Raw genomic sequence first — 5,926 nt, 5'->3', positions numbered from 1 at the left:
TAAAATATAAAACTCATCGAGGGCAACTGAATAAATTAATGCTATACGTGAAAAAATAAATTGTAAGGTACATTTATATGTTTCAAACAATAAATAAATTTTAATGAATTATTTATTTATTTTGTTAGTTACATTCTTTAATTAATTTTCTAATCTTTTTTTTTTCCCAATTCTATTTTTTAATTTTGGCCCATATGAACCAAAATATTGTCTCCGCAACTAGGGTTGGCAATTTTTGACGCGACCTGCGAATCCGACACGAATACGACAAGAGAAATTAGGGTTTGGGTTTTATATAATCAGGTTCGGGTCGAAATCGGGTCAACCCGATTCTGACCCAATAGTTTTTTTTGTTTTTTTTTTTAAGGAAAAAAAAAAAAAAAAAAAAGAAGGAGAAAAGTCTGAAAAGAGCAAAACGGCAAAACCCGAAACACACGAAATGCCCAATTGCGAACAGCGAACCCTAGCCGCCATAGCCGGCTAGCCCACTGCCCAGTAGCCCACACCGCCAGCCCGCACGCGGCACGCCAAGAATCCGGCCTTTTCCAGTTTTCCCCCTCTTAAACTTTTCCCTCCCCCCTCTCTTAACCACCACCATATTCCCGAATCCCGGCCACACCACCGACCGACCGACGACGCCACAACCGGCCACACCATTTTAATTTGATTGATCAGAAAACAGCATCTCTCGAAATAGTGGCTTAGTGACTGATTTTAAGGAATCAAACAAATCCATGAAGAGCTCTCCGAATCGTGGGTGGTTGGGTGGAAGGCCGTCAGGATTCAGGAAGGGTCTTGAATTGAAATCCAGGAAAGCATGAGAAACGGGTTAGGATATTGGTGTAACGGAGAAGGCGATCGTGATTGTAATCGGTGTTAAGGAAGGTGACATGGTGGCCGGCAAAGTGAAATTGGTGTCGGGTCGTGTCGAGTAAACGGGTGACACGATTATTAGTCGTGTTTATCGGGTCGTGTTCGGGTTACCCTATTATTAATCGGGTCGTGTTCGGGTCACGTGTCACAACCCGATTAATAATCGGGTCGGGCTCGTGTCATACCCATTTATGTAATCGGGTTGGTCAAGTTTACACGAACCCGAACTGTAAACCCGAATTGCCCACCCTATCCGCAACGTGCTAATGAGAGAAGACTTCTCCATTGCAAAAATAAGATACATATATATATGGGAAAACTTCAATTTACCCCCATGAAGTTGTCACAAATTTGCAATTCTACCACTAATGTTTCAATTTTGTTAATTGCACCCCATTAAGTTTCAGAAATTTTCAATTTAAGGAATCCGTCCAAATCAACCGTCTGACTTAATGAAATTCGGCCTATGTGCTGTTTACGTGCTTGTTAGGGATGAAAATGGATGAGAATGCCCTCTACAAAATGGCACCGTGTTGTGAAACACCAAAACCAAAATTTCTGGAAAACAAAACGGCACCGTTTTGATACAAAATGTCATGCCCTAAAACAAAGATAGCCTCGTCGGGGAAGACGGCATCAATTGGTTGGCGGCGAGCGGGTCATCCTTGACGAAGATGGATTGCGAGGTGGATGCCGGCGCGAAGGCCTCCTGGGGTCAGCCGAAATTGACGGTACTTTGTTTCGTCGATTTCGGCCAAGTCGTTCAATGACAAGGCATTGTCGCTGGAGGCCGAGGTGGTTGAGCTAGGGTAAATTTGTGTCCTCGACGACAAGAGGCTGCTGCGTTGGCATCTGTCAAGGTCGTCTTCCCCAACGAGATCTAGGTTTTGTTTTAGGGCTCGTCTTCAAAACGGTGCCATTTTGAAGCTTGGAGAAGGTCACTTTGGAGTTCGGTCGACACCAGAAGGCCTCTGCTCTGGCATCCGCTGCGCAGTCCATCTCCGTCACGGGCGACCCGCATGCTGCCAGTCCATCTCTGTAGAGGTTGTCTTCCCCGATGAGGCCGTCTTTGTTTTAGGGCTTGTCTTCAAAACGGTGCCGTTTTGAAGCTTGGAGAAGACTTATAAAACCGCATCGTTTTGAAGAGGGCAATTTTGGTTTCCATATCCAAAACAATGTCGTTTTAAAGAGGGCAATTTTGTCAAAAAGGGCACGTGCGCGGCACATGAGCCAAATTTCGTTAAGTCAAACGGTTGATTTGGACGGATTCCCCAAATTGAAAATTTCTGAAACTTAATGGGGTGCAATTAACAAAATTGAAACATTGGTGGTAGAATTGCAAATCGGTGCAACTTCATGGGGGTAAATTGAAGTTTTTCCTATATATATATATATATATATAGAGAGAGAGAGAGAGAGAGAGAGAGAGAGAAGAATATTCTCACAAACAAATGTGTAAGTGTGAGAGAGAGAATCAATAAACAAAAAAATACATAAGTAATATGACGCTAATTAAAACCTTAATTTAATGAGCATTCTGGAGGTAAGATCCTTATTATATAATTAAGTTATGCATGGCCCGGCCTTGTCACTGACTACAACGTTCAAATACCAACATATGGACTATGAGGCTCCGCCGTTGCGATTGACGTGATCAATGTTGGGGGGTATGCAGCATTTTTTGATAACCTTGCAACAAGGAGGAGCAGTCCATGCTGAGGTTCCCGACGTGAGAGCCGCCAGTGCCATGAGCACCATCACCACAAACTTCAAAACAATCCTCATAATACCTTCCATTGACGACTCAATTTGTTTTTTTCTTTAAACCTATTCGAATAGTAAATTAAACAGCAGATATTTATACATACACACCCATATACGTAATTACGATGGCCATCTGAAACGTGAGAACCGTTCTAAGATAGAGTGACCTAAAGATAGAATTAACTTGATTATCAACATCTATATATATATAAGAATCGCTTGTTTGTAATCCTTGTATATATCTTCTTCTTCTTTTTTCTATTTTAAATTTTGGTGTACATGAGCCAGTCAATAACAACGGTAACAACTGTGTAATATTTAAGTTTAGAACTTCATATATACTTGTAACAACTGTGTTGTACAAAGGTCTCTTCAATAAATTCAGGCTTAGCTAATTTGCTTTTACTATTTAGCTTAGGATTTTTCAAAAATATATATTTCACATCCAACTCTCTAAATCTTTTTTCGTTTCATTTAAAATTTTTTTTTTTCTGTTCTTGCTTTATTCTTGTTATATTTAGAGAGACTTCTCGAGAATTGTTTGAAAATGACTTCATGGATATTAGTTTGAAAAACCTAACTAATACATTGGTGATAATATCTAGCCCACAAAACATTAAAAAAAAAAAAATAAATACAAATATGATTATATCATTGGATGGTCATTGGTTTGAGTCTCTTAGGCAAGCCATTAGAGTTTGTGACCTGAGTTAAAGGTCACCTCGCATGCCTAGGACAGTTCTTCATGTTGCATTGTTTCTCTTATGGCATGTCCTTGTGTTTTGCTTTATGTTGTTTTCATTTTGTTTTGTTGCATGTTTCTGCATACAGCTGCATCCCACATTGTATGTTTGAGGTTGGCATGGTTGTTTTTGCTCCTCTCTGTTGAAGTTCATTGTGATAAGGACACCTATTGTAGTACTTCATCACTTTCTAATGGGTATTCTTTCATTATATCTCACACTGCGTTTCTAGCGTGTAATTTTTTCATCCTCATGAGGCGTTTGGTAGGGTGGGGATTTTCTTTTTTTTTTGTGTGCGCGCGCGCAAATTGTTGTTCATCATTGAATATTTCTTTTTTCACGTCTTTTCACAAGCTTGCAATTTAGCCACATTGGTGAGTTCTTAATAGGCAACCATGTGAGGGATGCAGATGTGGTTTAAAAATATTTTCTGAGAAGGAAAATAAGTGAGCAAATTAAAATATTGTTTCGATTGTTGGCTTATCATGTCCATCTAGAAATGTAGTCTTTTGTTTATCAAAATATATCAATAATAATAATTAACATTTGCAATAAGACGAATCCTTGTAGGATAGGGCTATATTGAGGATGTCGAACCACAAAGACTGCGTAGAAATTGCTATCAAGTTTTTTAAGATTAAATATAACTTAATTTAAAAGATGTTTGATTTGGTTTTTGTTTTCTAAAAATAAATACATAAAAGTAAAAGACATAAAAATAAAGAGAGTTGTGATGAGAAATATAATAGGGGATTGATTTTACTACTCACCGCATAACAATAGTTAATCATAGATTAACAAGGAAAATTCATATTATGCATGATATAGGACGTGTTTCACTCGAGTAGTCAATAAATTACCTCTAATCCATTTTCGGTTGGTACAGACTGTCCACCTAACCACTAAGATGCAGTACGACCCGTCTTCTCTAAGTATGGATTAGCTACATCTTCAATAGAATATACAATCAATGGAATAGTATAACTCATCCTCGGTTGGTACGAACTGTCTACCTAAATTACACTAAACTAGAGTGTAGTACAATCCGTCTTCCCTAGGCATGGCTATCTAACCCTCTTGATCATATATCAATTAAAACCGTTGTATAACAATCATTCACATAATCACAAAAAATATGAAGGATTGAGTTCAATCAATATAAAAAAAAAAAAAAAATTCTAAGACAAGATAAGAAATTCATAATAATTGAATATAAACATTACGATTAATTCTCACAGTTATACAACCATCATGCATATAGAAAATCTCAAATTAAAATATAATTAAACCATTGTTACTTGGAAAGGGCTACATCAACACCCTATTACGAATTTAGCCGCTCATCGTGGTACTAGGATAGTCACTTGTCATGTTCTTCTCCTCTTCAACTTGTCAAGCCTTTAAGAAGGATTTTCTGTCTAAAGCTAAGCACAAGCACAAGCACACATTCTCTTGAAGCTTAGGGGTCTATTTATAGAGATTAAGAGAGGCCTAAAAGCCATAGTAATCCAAGAAAAATCGAAACTTATTCTCTTAGCCCAAGTAAGAGATTGAAAATTCAATCCAAGTAGGAAAAAGATTCCAAATTAGTCCAGATTTGCGGTCTTTTATTGCAGAGCGATTTTGACATATTAAACTTTCGAATTAGGAAAAATATATTTCTAATATATTTGTTTCATTTTTTATTAGCTTTCCAACGCCACCAATTTCATTGCAATCCGAGATTTGAGAAGAAAGTTATGATCAAAACACTGAGATGTGTGCAGAATCTAAATTCGAATCTAATCCGATTTTGACTCTTATTGGAGAAATTCCGATTTAATCATTTACTTGATTTGATTAAACTTAATCACATCATCTAAGTCTTCTATTATGATTGGTTAAGCTTACCAATATCATCTAGGTCTTCTCAAAGTGTGTTTTAAACTCAAAATCAATGGAATTAATTGCATCTTTATTTACAACCTGGAAACAATAAAACAACACAAAATCAAACAAATAACAATACTAAGGAATTAACATATATAAATTAAAGAGCTTGAATGTGCAACATTCACTACTTATCATAGTCAATGATTAAATCATTGCGGAAATAAACAATCATTAATGGACAATGATGCAACTTATGCTAAGTTTTAGGGGGAGTGTTTAAATGAGGGTATCTAGGCCCTATCATGCATAAAGTTTGACTTTCTGCTTATTGTGCCTATCAACCTTCATCATGAGGTTTATTTGATAGCCTATCCACTCACCAAATTAAGGTCTTAATTTCGCTTGTGAATTTGATCCCACACTTTCACACAACTCATAATGTTGGTGACTCTAATATATCTTTGTGTGTGGGTTGATTCTTTCCATCTTATGCTCTCACAAGTATGAAATTGATACATGTCATGGACAAAATTGCTTGAGTGACTATTCATTAAGTATCACATGATGTTAGTGAGACATTGTTTTTGGTATTACATATTATGGTGCACTTCTCAAGGGGAGTCTTATTTTTCTATATGCATAAGCGTTTGGATATGGTTATTTTGGATGTATCT

This window comes from Alnus glutinosa, chromosome 4 (genome assembly GCF_958979055.1).
Source record: "Alnus glutinosa chromosome 4, dhAlnGlut1.1, whole genome shotgun sequence".
Lineage (NCBI taxonomy): Eukaryota > Viridiplantae > Streptophyta > Magnoliopsida > Fagales > Betulaceae > Alnus > Alnus glutinosa.
Note: the sequence above shows the minus strand (reverse complement) of the source record.